General features: G+C 42.7%; 1 protein-coding gene across 5 annotated transcripts in view; it reads right to left on the bottom strand.

Annotated features, from left to right (window-relative positions):
- Positions 1-16,203, bottom strand: part of ZBTB20 (zinc finger and BTB domain containing 20) — a 633,941-nt gene that overhangs the window by 501,344 nt on the left and 116,394 nt on the right. For 2 of the 5 annotated variants that reach the window (XM_081859688.1, XM_081859680.1), the window contains exon 1: positions 6,215-6,281. The exons of 1 other annotated variant lie outside the window; for it this stretch is intronic. The gene's annotated coding sequence lies outside the window, so the exon portion shown is untranslated. Of the gene's footprint in view, positions 1-6,214; positions 6,282-16,203 lie in introns of those variants that run through there. 2 more of the 5 variants (XM_081859691.1, XM_081859681.1) reach the window with 2 other exon arrangements.

Raw genomic sequence — 16,203 nt, 5'->3', positions numbered from 1 at the left:
AACAATCCACACTAGCACACTCTAATACCGCATTTTTCGCTCTATAAGACACACTTTTCCCCTCCTAAAAAGTAAGGGGGAATGTGTGTGCGTCTTATGGAGCGAACGCAGGCTGTGCAGCTATCGCTGAGGCCCAAACAGCAAGAGAGATTACTGCGCAGCAACCCCTCTTGCTGTTCTGGCTTCAGCGATAGCCGCGCAAAGCCACTTCAACAACATTTGATTCAGAATATTTTTTTTCTTGTTTTCCTCCTCTAAAAACTAGGTGCGTCTTATGGTCGGGTGCGTCTTATAGAGCGAAAAATACGGTAAGTATCTTGTGTGTTTAGCCGTTGAACCCAGTGTTGCACAAGCAGCAGGTCTTCCCCTTCCTCTTCCTCTATGCCCCCAAAATCTGCTCTGGTGCTAATTTATATTGGTAGCCGCTCTGGGGCTCCTTTTTTGGAAGGAAGGGTGGCATATAAGAATCACAAACAATTTAACACATTTTAATACGACTTATGTAAGTCTATTATTGAAATTCATGCTAAAGGGCAGTTGAGCCATGGGATCTTTGTCAGCTGAGAGAAAGAGAATAAATTGGCCTGTTTAAGAGCTTAACAGGTGAGAGTATCCTGAAGGCAATTATTAGGGTTAGGGGATGCACACTACAAGATTAAAAAACTCTTAACTTTGCCCCAGCCTTGTTTTCTCCACCAAGTTGTATAGCAAGAAAGGTTTAGGTTTGGACTAGCAGCCAGCTCCTATCCTGAGCCTGTTGGCAGATGGCCTGAACAGGTGCGCTTCTGTTAGGGGGTTGAGGACACACTGCAACAATCTGTTGCGTCACTCCCAAGTTGTACATTCTGAATGATGGAACTACTTTCAAGAAAGGGAGAAATATACATATGTGTGCTAAGAATGAGGTAGCATATTTTGTACAAAGGAAGATGTTCTGCATGAAGGCATAACAAACTAGTTTCTCACACTATTCTTTATGTTGATGGGAAACTGCAGGAAGACATATCTCATATCTATTTCTGTCAATATGTGCTCTTTTTGTAGCTATAGACATAAGCAATTTATGTCTCATTCTTGGTTTTTCACTATGTGTGAAATGGATACATTTTTACTGAATATCAAGGACGAAGGCCTAGCTTGATCCTTGAGGTATTGTTTCTGTCTGTAGTACAGCATGAATACTTGCAAGGTGATGGTTTTGTGTGCTTTGGGTCTCTCATGCCTAGATGCAGAATCAAAGTATCAGCACCTTAAATTAGGGCGCAGCTAACAGATGTCGTTAGGGACGTGGGTGGCGCTGTGGGTAAAACCTCAGCGCCTAGGACTTGCCGATCGCATGGTCGGCGGTTCGAATCCCCACGGCGGGGTGCACTCCCGTCGTCCGGTCCCAGCGCCTGCCAACCTAGCAGTTCGAAAGCACCTCCGGGTGCAAGTAGATAAATAGGGACCGCTTACCAGCGGGAAGGTAAACGGCGTTCCGTGTGCTGCGCTGGTTCGCCAGATGCAGCTTGTCACTCTGGCCACGTGACCCGGAAGTGTCTGCGGACAGCGCTGGCTCCCGGCCTATAGAGTGAGATGAGCGCACAACCCTAGAGTCTGGCAAGACTGGCCTGTACGGGCAAGGGTACCTTTACCTAACAGATGTCGTTGGACTCTAACTCCCATCAGCCCCAGCCAGCATGGCCAGTGGTGAGAGCTGTAGTTCAGCAGCATCAGGAGGATGTAAAGTATTGTAACCATTAGTATATATTGGGAGGAAACAAACAAACTGCAATCCCTGCAAGTACCTTTTGCAAAGTCACAGGAATGAAAATGGCTATGAGACAACAAACAATTTCTGCAGCTATGTATTTACTTCTGAAAGACTGCCTGCTTTCTTTTTGTTGAACAACTGAACACTTAGAATGCAAAAGAAGAAAATATTTCTGGGCAGAGGTTAAAGTTTTAAGAAGAACAGTGAATATGTTAGTGCACCACATGAATAGTTCTTATACATATGTGTGTGTATATGTATGTGTGTGTGTGTGTATATATATATATATATAGGCATGTGAGGCAAGCATTTGTGATTTAAGAAGTGCATTTCTACAAAGTATATATAAGTACATTTATACTGTTTTCCCACAAAGCTATCTAAACATTCATGGTGAAATTGTGTTTAAGAACACTGTCAATTTGTTTTTCCAAACAAACCAGTAAAATATTGTATACACATACAACTGTTTAGGCCAAGGGCAACACTCACTTGGTTAGTCAGGCTCTGGTTGTTCATTTCCTACCTCCAAAGATTGCAAGGGTTGGGTGGGGGCTGGGGAGGCAACCTTTGACTAAAGGGAAAGACTAGAGAATCTTCATAGGGATACTGTATTTAGATACTATTTGTAAGGGGGAACTTTACTATTTTTAGTGTTTCGTGCTTCTTGTAGTATTGTACGAGCATAATATCACTTCATAATTCTCAGTTTTCTCAGAGAATATAATTAACTATCAGTCATTACTTGTATATTATACTAAAGTTTGCATTCTGCAGCACAGATTATTGTTCATGGCTCCTAGCAGAGGTGCCATCTCTACCAAGGCTGATTCAAGTATGAAAAAAATGCAGTAGAACTCCCACACCCAATTTTCCATATCATTTGTGGTTTGGCTTGCTTTGTGCTGGAATGTCAACTTTTCTTAAGAGGCACTCCTTGCTCCATCTTTAAAATATGGCCCATTTTCAGGCATATCTTAGGTCACTGGACCAGATTTCTGATCTAATATGGGTGGCTTTGAAACACATTAACCATTTGGGGATATACCCAATGCATTCACTTGGACGAGGAGACTTCCAATGGGAATTAAATAAAGATGTTTCATGAAGGGAATATTGATGTCTGTTTATATAGAATTTAAACTTCATAGCTGGCAAAGGAGAAAATAATTAAAGGAATAGAAATATGTGTGTATATAGTGAAGTTTTACACTGTGATATTTAAAGTGCAAATGCCCATTGAGATAAATTGGGACTGTCCTTTCTGTGGCCATGAAGGAAGATTCTAGGGTGTCCTTAAAGCAATTGTACAGGTCACTAACATGGATTTCTTTCACCATTTGGGCAGGTCACAATTACCAAGAATTTACAAATGTCGGAATAGGCAGGTGTATATTTATGATACCACTATTGACATTCAAGGGACTCATTACAAGATCTAGTAATTACTGTTTTATAACAGAAACAAAATGTATTTCTTTAGCCTTTGAGATGGGTCAGCACATTCCCAAGGCCAGCTCAAGGTGTGGTTTTTTGTGGGGTTTTTTGTAATTTAATTAATAGGATCCCCATCTCCCACTTTCTGATAGCAAAGGTAAATGAATTGTATGTGTAGGCAGCTTCAGACTAAATAAACAAGCCAAACCACAAATTATAGGGCAACTAAGTCTTCCTTAAAGGCTCCAATGGATTTACCTATCAGACTTCCTAAATTCTGCTGTTTCACACATCCACATTTTTTAGAATGCAATATATAGCAAAGTCAAAAGTTCCAATTCTTAAAAAAAGATGAGTTTTGTGCCAGAAAAAAGATTTACTTCTGAAAGGTAAGCTCTGGTATTAATTACAAATTAATGACACAGTAGCAATCACAGTCATGGGGCGACAGATGGAATGGTACAAAAGAGGGACTTGTTTTACCTTTCTAAAGATCATTTACTGAAGTCATGAATCCAAATCAGTTATCACAAAATAATTCAAAATGAATTAATCCAGAAAGAATGACACATTAGAAATAAAATGGGAAAATAATCTCATAAGCTTTCTTAGAAAAAAGAGGAGACACCCAACATGTTTCACTCTTTATGAAAAAAAGTTGATGACAGCTGCAATCTTAGCCCCACTTGCTAGCAGTAAGACCTATTGGATTAAACATTAAATAGACTTTATTTCTGAGTAGACATGGCTAGGACTGGGCTGCAATATGCATTAAGTACCTATCTGTTTATAAAGCAGAGTTACATAAAATACTTCAAATTCTTCTCCAGCAGAATATCAAATTTCTAGGCACCTAGGATTTTTCCTGTTGGCAAATCATTTGAAATTTGTATTTGTGATCTTGATAATAGTGGATAACTTTCCAACTTAATTATTGTCCTGAAAATATGTTTCCTTGCTGTTTCCAAATTTAGCTTAAGGTGTCTTTGCAGTTCGCACAGCAAGGCCATTTATAGCCCAATCCTATACATGTTTGCTCAGAAGCAAGTCTCACTGACTTTAATGGAATTTACTTTCAACTAAAACAGTCAAGAGAGTCTTGTGGCACTCCCCCCCCCCCCCCGTAAGAGCCTAGCAGCAGCCTCTCAGAAATTTCCAATCAAGCGTGCATAGAACCACAGGTTGAATCCCTTTCTCAAGAATTATGTTCAGATTACTGCCCATTCAGGGCTCAACATGGAAAATATTGGTCCTTTTCTTTCTTTCTTTCAGTAAGCACCCATAGACAATGTGAAGTTGCCCGGCTTTGACCCCTCCTTTCAAGTTCTGCAACACTACCACCCATGTAGCTCGGTTCAGCTTTTTCCCTTCCCCTGTAACTCCTCACTCTCTTTCCTCTTCTTGCATTCTTACATTCCTTTCTCACTCAAATTCAGCACTGAATTGAAGTTTTTTGAGTTTGGGAAAATAGAGTTATTTTTCTCATTCTGTAAACACGGGTGGGTAGAAACGAGAGAAAGAGCAGGACTTGGTTTAGGGGACTAGAAAGAAGGGTTGAGCCTAGACAGTCAAAACCAGGGAGAGAGGAAAAGGGCCACAGCAGGCATTGCCCACTCTATAGCCTCCTACCCAGCCCTTCAAATGCAAGAAGATTTCCAGCTCCTGGATAGTCTCCAGAGCTAAATCGACAGCTCAGGTGACCAATGGGAGATTAGCAGAAAGGGGTACTCAACCTGGAGTGGCTAAATAGGTGGCAGAAGGTGGACTTAGCACACTCTAGCCTTAACTCTTCCCACTTCCCAGGTGCCACTAACACCTAGGGACTCCTGCTTTTTTACCCCATCTTCCCCTACCCCCAAGCACCAGCTACGTGCCTTCAGTTGAAAATTTGGTATCATTTAGAATATAAAAAATCCAGATTCAAATGGAAACGAGAGCCCTTTCCGCATGTTCAACTTTAATTAAATCCCTCCTATTATGTTGTTGTTGTTGTTGTGAGGAATTAGGAAATCAATTTAGCAGTTCTTTTTGTGTGTGTGTGTTTTTGTTAACCTCCTAACCAGACCATATGCTTAGAGGAGAAGAATCTTAAGCACTTCGCTCTGAAAAGATTTGAGCGTCCTAAAATCACGCCTCAGAAACACCAGGGAGATTTGCAGAAAGAAAAAGCTTAGAAGTCCTCGGGCATCTGCTTCAATACAAACGCGGCAGCAGTAACTGCTGGATCGGAGGAGACTGAGTAACAGCAACACACTAATAATAATAATAATAATAATAATAATAATAATAATAATAATAATAATAGTGGGAATTCTGGCAAAAGTTCGCTGGGGTCTGAGCTCGCTTTTATCCCCGCATTTCACAATTTAATTTTCTCCGTACCCGCGCATGTGTCTTTCAGCGCGAAGTATTATTTATGTCAAATGAAAATAATACTTCGCGCCTCAGAAAGAAAGCTTACGCCACAGTAAAATCTCAGTGGAGGGAGGTTATTTTTTGTGTGTGTGCGGGTTTACTCGGAAGTAAGTCGCCCTGAGAGCTTTACTCCGAGGAGCGGGAAGAAAGTGCGCACTGGGTTGCAGCCTTCATTCAAGGCGTAATCCTAGGAGAGACGTCTCCTCAGTTTCGCCGGCCTTGCTTCCCACCTAAGTGCCACCGCACTTAGGCACTTTTGAGAGTTTACAAGCCCCGGGCTCAACTCCCTTCCGAATGGAGACACTCGGAGGGACGGCAGGCACTCTTACCCGCGAGTAAGCCCATTGAGCACAGTGGGGCTTACTTCCGAGTAGACCGTCAAAGGGCTGCGCCGTCCCTCGGGCGCCGCCAAACTTTTATTTTTTTTATATTTTTTTGCGCGCGCCCTATTTTTTTCTCCCCAGAGAACTTTTGCCTCCCTTTCCTCCCCCCCCCACTTCAACTCCCCCCTCCCACCAACAGCATCTCCCCTCTCGCAACCCCTCGAGAGGGCGGAGCCGAAGCTAGCCACACCTCCTCACCCCCCGCTGACCCCGGAAGCGCGGGTACCTCTCTCATCTTCTGTCAGCCTCCCACGCCAATTCAACACTTTAATGTAGGGACGGCCACCACCCTCCCCTCAGGCGAGTCTCTCATTGGCTCTTAGTCCCGCCCCGCCATCCCCGCTCATATCCCCCATTAGTTGACAGCCGTGCCACTCCCAGAGGAGCCTCGCGTCTACAAACAGCCGTGCAGTCCGCCTCTTTCCATCCGCCTTTAATTTGCTGCCCTCCCCATTGGAGGAGCTCCGGCCCTGAGGAAAAACAAATCCGCTTTGTCCCCGGTGTATTGGTCTTGACGCCTGTCGATCAAGCGCCACCGATGCTTATCATTGGAGAATATACGTATGGTTAAGGCTGACCTGCTTAATAACTTGTGTTTTATTTGCCCGGGCTGACTGCCAGGGTGACCAATGATTGGCTGAAAATGCGTCTCTTCACGCCGCCTAGCAGGTTAGGTTGCGAGGCCTCCACACACACACACCCCTCTCCTTTTCTACGCATTTCTATTTCTCCCTTTATTTATTTATTTCTTTCATAAACTTAAATGACCTCGGAGGGGTGGGAGAAGGGAAAGCGCTTGCTGAGGTCCGATGACCAATAGCAGATCCAGCAGGGGAGGAGTCGAGAGAGGCATAGACCAATGGCACGGGAGTACAGTTAGCAATCTGCCAGCCAATCAAATTTCGCAACTCCCGGCACCAGCGGGTGGCGGCGACGGGCGTTAATCACTGTCTGGATTTGGCAAGGAACTGGATTGTACCATTCACAGATAAAGAAGGGGGTTCTAGGGAGCGGGAGCAGTGGACTGTTCCATTCTCAAATTATGGGGAATGAATTTACGCAGAAGCGAAAAAAAGGAGATCCCGCAGAAGCGAATGAAGGATGGGAAAACAGTTTATCTGAGTTGGTTTTCCTTCTTGTCTGGGTTTCTGGTACCTCAAAGGCTGTCACACTTTCCAAAGCAGGCAGCTTTTCTGTCTTGCTGAGTTAAGACGATAAACCTATATAAACCATTCTTATCATCATCATCGTCATCATCATCATTACTGTTAATAATGAATTGTTAGTCGCTGACTGCAAACAGGTCTCTTAAGTAATTTACAAGAGATGATAAACCACAAGCCATAGCATAAAATCAGAAACAATACTTTATAACAGGGGTTTGCAAACGGTGGTCTTTGGATTCATTCAGGTGGCCTGCACTGTGTCTAGATTTGTTACTGAAGACAGACGAGGCCGCTTCCATCATATTAAATATTCATACAGGATTGATTTTTAATTGCTTCTTTCATTTCTTATATTGTTTTTATCCACAGGTTATTGCAATTAAAGCTACAGTCTTACCTACCCACCTACTGATCTGAACTAGGGCAAGGATTAAATTCAGTAGGCTTTACTTCTGAGTAGACATGGTTAGGTGCCATATAGGTAACTGGCATATAAACAGCTTGAATATCCAGTGTGCATGCAAACATGCAATGTAAACGCAATTAAAGCAGTAAGAGGCAACTGTTCAACTATTTCATAGAATCATAGATTTGTAGTGTTGGAAGGGAATGTGAGGATCATCTAGTCCAGCCCCCTGCAATGCAGGAATCTTTCGCCCAACATGGGGCTCTACCCTGAAATTAAGAGTCTCATGCTCTACAAAAAACACACACATAGAGCCATGTTGTTAGAAGGGACCCTGAGGATCATCTAGTCCAACCCCCTGCTATGCAGGAATACAGCTTTTCCTTACGGGGATTGAACCTGTAAACTTTCTGTTTTCAACACCATGCTCTAACCAACTGAGCTGTCTAGGCCACAATAGTGTGAAGACCATTTAAGCAACCTTTTGGAACCAAAAGCTGAGGAGCCTTTTTAAAACTTTCATATGTTTCAACCACCAAACTATTTTGAAATTCAATAAATCACATACATCTGGTTCAGAACAAGTTACTCAACGGAACACCAAACTATGGCAAGACCAGGATATTGCTCATGTTAAAGCAATGCAAAGATCCCTAGAACCCTTTTTGAAAAATGTCATCTTTGTCTTGTCTTAAACCAGGGGTAGCTAACCTGTGACCCATATGTTGTTGGTTTACAACCCTGACTGTTGAGCATGAAGGCTGGAATATCCAAGATTTCCACATACTTTGAATATTCTGAAGTTTTATGTAAATGTGAACTTTAATTAAATGAGTACTTTAAGTGCTACAAAAATATTTTAAGCATTATTGTTGCTGTTTGATGTGGTAAGCTAGAGTTCCTCCACATGAGGAAATTTTCATTTATCCTTTGTTTCTTTCATTTCTTATAGTTCCAGATATGTATAGGACAGTGATAAATAAGAAGGAGAAATCAAGATAAAGAAAGTTAACTTCACAAAAGTACTATGTAAAATAATAATATAAAAAGTGCCTGGAATACAGTACCCAATTAGGAGACAAAATCTGGCAGACAATTTGATACTTGGGTGATTACCTTCCTGGGATTATCACCAAACTGGTCCACGTAAGACGGGTGTGGCACTCCAGATGGTTGCTAAACTACAACTCCCATCAGCACCAACACAAATGGCCAGGGATGATGGGAGTTGTAGTTCAATAACATCCGGAGGATGAAAGGTTCCGCACATCTCATATAAAACATACTGTCCCCTTTGGTGTTAAACTTTTTATGAACTACCCTGAGATCTTCGGATGAAGGTTGGTATATACATTTAATAAATAAATATATTATAATACTTTGGAATTCCTGGCTCCCAGATATCCCTAGATAAAGGATGATTGTAGTTGCTCAGTAATAAGAGTCTTTCTGCACATTTTCTCTTTTCTCTCTTTTTTTCTATTTTTATTTCTTTTACTAATTACCTGAAGTAGTTCAGAGTCAATGCTGAGTTCCTTTGAGCTGAGGTTTTAATTAAGGCCAGCAAAATCAGGAATACAAGATCTGTTTTATGCATCAGAGACCTTCTGCAGAACTCAGCCCAAGTGTCTGTCCAAAGAAGAGCATTCTGTTCATCTTCTTCCATTTATGAAAAGGTCATGCTTAACCTTACTTTCCCAGGGTGGACAATAGTTTTTCATAGAAAAAAACATATGGTTTATTTTAATTATTGAGTTTTTATTAGGCTTATATAGTACATCCAAAAGTTTTTAAAAATGTATAAACAAGTATAGTACATGCATAATAATAGGCACAAGTAGAACATTGGGTCTTGACCTTTGCATATGTCATGTAAATTAACATTTGTTAGTGAGAGAAATGGAAGGCGGAAAGAGACTGAGAAGATGGTATGAGAGCGATAAAATGAGAGGAAGAATAAGCTCATGAGAAAACAAGTATTCGTTTTTCATAGCTCAAATACAGTTCTCTTTAACATAGGAACAAAGTAGGCTATTGGGCTGCTTCTTAAAATTGAAGTTGCACCCATGTATGCTGCCTGCAATAGACACTTTCTAGTGAGGTCTGAAGGGAGCTTGAGATATTTAGCCTACTTTTAACTAGGTGTGTGTGTGTGTGTGCGCGCGCGCGCCTGCGTGCGTGTTTGTTTGATTTGGGAGCTAGAAGGCCTGACTTGAAAACCAAACATTCTAGGCTATTTGACTAATAATAGTACCCACTCACACTTTTTAATGCCTTGTTTTCTTTTTTTGTTAAAAGGCCATTCTGGTTCATTACAGCCTGTACACTTTGTACTTAAGGCGAATACAACCTGTACTTTTGAGTTAAGAATTTTTAACTTGTGTACTTGGGTGATATGGTGGTTAATTAACATTCTTTGCTGTGCAGGAGAACTATTATACTTGGGAGAGGGAGGAATGAAAAGTGATAAACACTACAGCTAAAAGTGAAGTTGGGAGGTCATTTCCTGTGGGTATGGATGTGTGCATATGCATATTGAGGCTTTAGGATATCGGGAGAGGGGCACTTGCTCCTATCTAAAGAGTAAATGATCATTTATTATGGCACTGCCCTTTGAGAAGCATTGGAGAATAAGTACTCCTTATGACTTAAGACTGTGAGTGGGAACAGTGGGTGGGGGAGGGAGAGAAAGGAAGTGATCAATGTGAAAAGAGGAAGACTATTGTATAGCAAAGATATTGAATATAAGGTCCATCTTTTGGACATTTGTGTGTTAGGCTTAAGAGTCTGTGTGCCAACCAAGAACTTTGGAGACCCATGGTTTATTGAGGGATTTTGTATGGGAACATGGTATTCAGCATGCGAGGTTGACTAGTTCTCTGATTTCTCTTCCAGTTTTGCAACACTTTCATGCTTCCCACGTATTGTAGAGCTATGCTTGCATTCATAAGTGGCCTGTGTGGCAGCGTAGGTGGAGCATCGCTGCTCTCCTGGCTTCTGAACACAGACACATTGCTGGCACTTACCAGAGTGGGAGGGATGCGGATTGAGCAGGGAGAAGAAAAAGCTAAGGGGCAAACTCCAAATCTGGAGTGGAGTCCCTAAGATGGTTGGTGGTGCCTTTTACGCCTCCTTTGGAAGATTCCTGCACCTAAGCTGGTGCCAAACATATTGCTTTCCTTTCCTTTGGACCACATCAGTGAGGCTGGGTGTGGGTGTCTTGTCATCTGGAAGCCCAGGACATCCATGCACACTGCCTAGGCTTGCGCCCCTGGGAGGTCACTTTGGCGCTGATAACGTAAGCAGTTTGACATCACCCCCTGGAGGTGCACTCAATTCTCTTGAGACAGACAACAAGAATAATATACCATATTTCTGGCAAGCCACCCAAGGCAGTTTACAATTTTAAAATACCCATAAAACAAATATTTTATCTAATTTCAGTCCTTTCAGACCAACTGGGAGAGAGACCGATGCTACATAATTAATGATAATGTTCACGTCTCAAGCTCTGGGCTCTGTTCAATGTTTGGAAGAAACTCCCCAAATTGGAAAGGACCTACTCTAATTTGCCACACATTATGAAGAGCCTACTCTGACCATCACATACCTGACCACCACTATGTTGTTTGGGAAAGTTTTCTTAACTGTGTGGGTACCACTGTTATTTTGTGGGTGCTCTATCAGTAGTGAAGCTATGCGCTTTAATGTTTGCACCAATTATTAATTGTTTTCTGTTGAATGTCTATGTACAAAAAAAAAAAAAAAGTTAAAAATAAATATTAAACATACGGGAGAAGCAGTTTCCTAAGATATATAAGACCCAAGCTGTTCAAGTCTTCACAAAATGAGAGACAAACTTAATATTTTCAATTAAAAGTGAGAGGAAAAATTATGCTTCATTCTGTGCCAAAGAGCACATGAGGGCAAACCCATGCCTCAGAGCACCTGCCAACCATTGCCCAGGCTGGTGCCTGATTTGCTCGCATAGTGACCATCAAGATTCCAGTAAATCTGTGGGCAGGAAGCACGCATAATTGTTTCCTTCTTTTAAGAAGGGCAGCATGACCTGCTGGAACTGCTGCTATGAACTCATCTCTAATTTTATTACACTGTGCTGTTAGTTTAAGCCAAGAGGCCAAGTGCAAAAGAAGCTTTCTGTGCCCAGAAGCTGGTTTTGAAAATCTGCCATCACTTCACGATATTAGCATCAATACAGTGCCTCGTGCACCCACATATTAATTGCTATTCCACCCTGTGTTTTAAAGAAATGACATTTATTTTCCTCTGTTGCATAGAGTCGAAGTGATTGAGAAACACTGAGACCACACCTTAATCTCCTCTGAATATTCTTAATAAACTATCCCCTGTAATATAGGAATGCCGCCACTTGAGTCCACAAATTATAGTCTGCAGAAAGCAGTGAATGAGGACAGAAGTTCCGGAAGAATACAGAATAAGCACCTTCAACGAAGCACAGGCAGGGAATTTCTGCAGCAATGCTTCAAAGACTAAGGGAAAATAAATCCAACAGCCAAACTAATCTGAAGATGTTTTCCCTGTCTCAAAATATAGTTAGGCGTGTGTTTGGAATCAGGACAGAGGAAAGGAGCTGCCCTCTTTTTTCAAACCAGATGTGACCATGCTTCCAGGGCTTCTTTATCATCACCCAGGCCAGCGGCAGGGAACGTTTTCCAGCTTGAGGGCTGTATCCTCATCGGGGCCACACACTTGCCGTGTGCAAGGCCAGGGGCACTTATACACACCCTCTAATCTCCATCCAGGCAAGCAAGAAGCGAAGGGAGCAACCCCATGGGCAAGAAGCTGGTGCAAAGCAGGCAAACATAAATTAAGGCAGCATAAAGTTGCACTAGCTCCAAACCCTGTCCTGCAGCAAAGGTGCTGCTGCTCTTCTGCCAAAGCCTGGCAGAGGAAGGCAAGCCTTTTAAAAGGTGTTCTGTGCTGGGTTGCCAAGTCACTTAAGCAAACTGAATGGGCTTCGGATCCAGACTAAGCCCTCTCTCTCTGGTCCTGCCCCTGACACCCCTTCTGAGGGACTTAGGCGCTGCATTCACATCAAAGTTTTTCCCATCTTCATGTTGTTTTCCGAACTTATTTTCCACATATATTATATTAGAGCTGTCACATGCTGTAAAAGCCACTTCCAGAATTGTAGTGCAGGTTTAGCACTTGTTTCCATATTTTGGGGGAGCAGATTTTCAGGAAGCAAATAACACAGCAGTGAGCACTAAATGTGCACTAGATTACCCCATGGTTCCAGAAGTAGCTTTCACATCGTGTGAAAGTTCATATAGAATACAGAACCTAGCAGGGGGGGTGTCATGAAAACAGAATAAACTGCCCGTGTGAACGCGGCATTACACCAGCATCAGCTCAGCCACTTGGCTGAGCCCTGGCAGAGTCAGGAAGAGCAAGTTACGCAGGTGTATCTTCAGTTGAGCCAGGGTTCGGGACCGAAAGCTAGTTGAGCCAGGAGGGTGTAAATCAGAGACAGGAAGGGGTGTGGAACAGAGAGAATCCAAAAGGCCAGATTTATAAGTCAGATACAGTGGTACCTCGGGTTAAGTACTTAATTCGTTCTGGAGGTCCGTTCTTAACCTGAAACTGTTCTTAACCTGAACTTTAGCTAATGGGGCCTCCCACTGCTGCCACTGCGCCATTGGAGCACAATTTCTGTTCTCATCCTGAAACAAAGTTCTTAACCCGAGGTACTATTTCTGGGTTAGCGGAGTCTGTAACCTGAAGCGTCTGTAACCTGAAGCGTATATAACCCGAGATACCACTGTACTCATTTGTTTGCACTCTGTCCTGCAAGCATTTAGAAGCAGCAGTATAGCTATAGATGCAACACTAAACATTTCACCAGTTTGCATCAATCCTCTTTGCTATATACCAGTTCAAATGATACAGAAGTCTTTGTAAGTTGTCACTGAGGTGAATCTCAGTCTCTGACAACCTCTTTTAAAACTCCCATTTTGCAAAAGCACAATGCGCATAGGAAACTGGTGCAACACTCCAGAAAAGTAGAAGAAATCGTGGCATGATAAACCGTATGTTTAATACTGCGTGCCAGCTCAAACAGTCAAAATTATTATAATGTTCTACATTGTTTCCCAATCTCTACTTTACCTGAGTCAACTTGTTCAGATCTTTTTAAAAGGACTCTTAAAAGAGAATATTCTCTCCCGTTTATACCACAGGAAAAACTAAATTGAATTGCAGCTCCACCATCAGTGTGTGCAAAAAAAAGCACAAAGTTATGAAACAAAGGAACTCCAGTTAGCATTGACCCCAGTTAGTGTTGTTGTGTTTCGTTCCTACTGCCCCACCCTTATTTCCACACCACCTTGCTGAGTGTGGCTGCAGTATGTGGGATGTGATACGTAAGTAGCAGTCAAGTACAACATTCCTTGTTTTCCTAGCGTAGACATGCGAGGGAATGTTTGGTCCAGCCAGTCAAAAACTTCCTGTTTCCTCCTGGCTGGGAGATACTTCCTTTGCATGTTGACTTCCTTCGTCATTGGAGCAGCAGCTTTTAGCTAGAACAGAGGACACTGGGACTATCTCCATATGGGATAGATCCACATGTATATACTTTGTAACTAAGTCTACCTTCAGAGATCCAACTGTGATTTGATGTGAGTAAACTTCTTTTATATACTTTACACAAGATTGTGGCGTGTTTATTCTTTTAAGAGGGATATAAGGGAACTTACCAACTATCTGCTGTGCGTTTAAAAAGGGGAATGTAAAACTCTGCTAAGTTATAGAACTTGCTAGCGCAAGTTAGGAAGGATATTAATAAACAATATATTCTCTCCTGCCTCCCTGAACATTCCCACACAGTAGCCCACCAGGATTTTACTGTTCCAGCAATTCACAGAAAGGTACTTTCAGACACAGGTGGGAATTCAACTTGCCCAGCAAGTTAATGGGGAAAGCATGTATATTCCACCACACACCTTGATGTGAAAAGCTGAGGAGAAAGGAGTGCAGATAGCTATGCACACCTTCCATCTGCAGCCTAAGTTTTGATGGGTTGGGTTCCATATTTCTATTTAAACAATGGTTGCAGACCATTTATGAAATGATGCTGAAAGCCAATCTACACAGAGCTTTGTGGGGGCCAAGAGCAGTCTCACAGTGCCCTCGGCTTGCATGGAATTCACTGTAAGCCAGACGTTTGATGGCAGAAGCTACTGGTGGCAACACATTGTGACTAATAAGAAGGTAAGAACTGGCTGCCAGTTAGCTACTGGGCTAGGTTCAAGGTGCTGGTATCAGGGTAGAAAGCCCTATACAGCTTGGGATGCCGAGATACCTGAAAGACTGCCTCATTCTACATATACCCAACCAATCCCTGCATTTTGCAGGAGAGCGCATCCTGCGGATACCATCTGATCAGGCAGTTCTTTTCAGGATGCTGGAACCTAGTGTGCTGACACGTAGGCTTTGGAGTGCCCTATTATTGCATATTGGGCAGGCACCATCTCTATTGCCTTTTTGGCACGTTCTCAATCTGTTCCTCTTTCAACAAGCCTTCTAGAATATTTATCCTAGTTGGTATCTCTCTTGGATTTGAGTAGATTATATGCATGTGCTGTTTATGTTTTAAATTGCTTTTTATATTTATAAGTCTTGAATAGCCAGTGGCATACCATGGGGAGGGGCACAGGGGCAGTTGCCCTGGGCGCAAAATTACTAGGGGTGCAAATTTTTAACACCTGGTGCTGCCTCAATACAGATGCGCTCTTCTGTTGTTGGGCCCATTGAAAACATGTTCTCTATGAGAACCAGGAAGTGACCTCTCCAAACAATGGAACAACTCTTCTTATCTCTGTGGCTGGAATTTCCTGGGTGAAGCAGATGCCCCCCTCTGCATGGCCTCAGGTGCTGGCAACCTATGCCACGCCACTGCTAAAAGCTGTTTCTATATATGCAGTTGTTTAAACTTTTGTACACAGTGAAACCTTGGTTATTGAACGTAATCTGTTCCAGAAGACCGTTCGACAACTGAAAACTGAAAGCGGAAGCCTCAATACAACAGGGAAACTCAAAACAGGAACCACGTAGCATGTTCAAGCTTCTGAAAATCGTTTGAAGATGGGAGCAGTTACTTCTGGGTTTTTGGCATTCGGGAGCCAAAACGTTCCAAAACAGAGGCGTTCGGGAACTGAGATTTGATTGTATGTCATGATTAGATGTTTGCTATTATATAGGGTGGTGCTGTGGGTTAAACCACAGAGCCTAGGGCTTGCTGATCAGAAGGTCAGCGGTTCGAATCCCCACGACGGGGTGAGCTCCCGTTGCTCGGTCCCTGCTCCTGCCAACCTAGTAGTTCGAAAGCATGTCAAAGTACAAGTAGATAAATAGGTACCGCTCCGGCGGGAAGGTAAACGGCATTTCCGTGCACTGCTCTGGTTCGCCAGAGCGGCTTAGTCATGCTGGCCACATGACCTGGAAGCTGTACGCCGGCTCCCTTGGCCAATAAAGCGAGATGAGCGCCGCAACCCCAGAGTCAGCCACGACTGGACCTAATGGTCAGGGGTCCCTTTACCTTTTTATTATATTGTATATTGTTTGAGGATGCCTCATAGGAAGCCATTTGCAAATTAAACAAGC

The sequence above is a fragment of the Podarcis erhardii genome, assembly GCF_964252035.2.
Source record: "Podarcis erhardii genome assembly, chromosome: 4".
Classification (NCBI taxonomy): domain Eukaryota; kingdom Metazoa; phylum Chordata; class Lepidosauria; order Squamata; family Lacertidae; genus Podarcis; species Podarcis erhardii.
The sequence above is the reverse complement of the archived record's forward strand: the minus strand, read 5'-3'. Positions and strand labels throughout refer to the sequence as shown.